Genomic DNA, 967 nt, shown 5'->3' with positions numbered 1-967 from the left:
TAGCGGTAAATTTGAATCACTGAGCGGCTGTGCGTAGCATACTGGTTAACGACGCAGGGATAAAATGTAATTCTTTACTGGGGGTCAGATAATCACAAGCCCGAGTTGAATTTGTTGAAATCCACGACAATTTAGTTGACTTAAGGGTAGTGTTAGAACTGTAGGACGGCGTCGTCACACAGGTCCTACAGTGAACGCTCACAAGCCGCTGCTTGCGGCTTGGCGATGTTCTCACGGCAGAGAGACGATACGAAAGACAGAGTACAAAAAAAAAAAAGAGGGAGGGAGAAATCCAGGACACAGTTTAACAGAACTAGCGCAAACGTTAGGCGTTTTTATTATTCATTCGTAGTGAATATAAATAAAACTTCACGAAAGCACGTGGTAAGCGATAGCGCACTTGACACTGCTTATCTGACGTTTATCACAAAATCGGTGTTTTATTAATGGCTCACTAACGCATGTTTCAGCGCCAAAAGATGCCATGACATCAGCTTCGCAAACTATTCCTTCCCTGTCTTCTTTTATCCGCTTCATAATTGTTTGTTCTAACTGGGGTACGCGTGTGCATTGATAAGCGCATCGCCAAGCCAACACAGCGAACCCACTATGATAGCCCACTTCGTTGCTTCACTGCTTGCGCTAAACACCCACGCTTCTTTCCGTAAGCCCTCCTTCCTTCCTTCCTTCTTTCACCCCTGGCTATTCAATATAAACAACGACCCCGAAGTTAATAAAGAGCTTTGTTAATGATTCATTTGAATGTAACTTCACGTGCATCAAAGTTTTTCCGCCACGGTGTAGAATTCCTTTGCGAAGACGACAAGGGCCTGCCTGTCACAGCATTTTGATAAAAAATGTGTATAGTTTAAAAATACCGTCCTGTATATTTATCACGGTGTGCTCTAACCATCGTTCTATTGCAACTCCTTACGACATGACCAATTCGATTTGATTCCAAGCAGTG

The sequence above is a fragment of the Rhipicephalus microplus genome, chromosome 3 (genome assembly GCF_043290135.1).
Source record: "Rhipicephalus microplus isolate Deutch F79 chromosome 3, USDA_Rmic, whole genome shotgun sequence".
Classification (NCBI taxonomy): domain Eukaryota; kingdom Metazoa; phylum Arthropoda; class Arachnida; order Ixodida; family Ixodidae; genus Rhipicephalus; species Rhipicephalus microplus.
The sequence above is the reverse complement of the archived record's forward strand: the minus strand, read 5'-3'. Positions refer to the sequence as shown.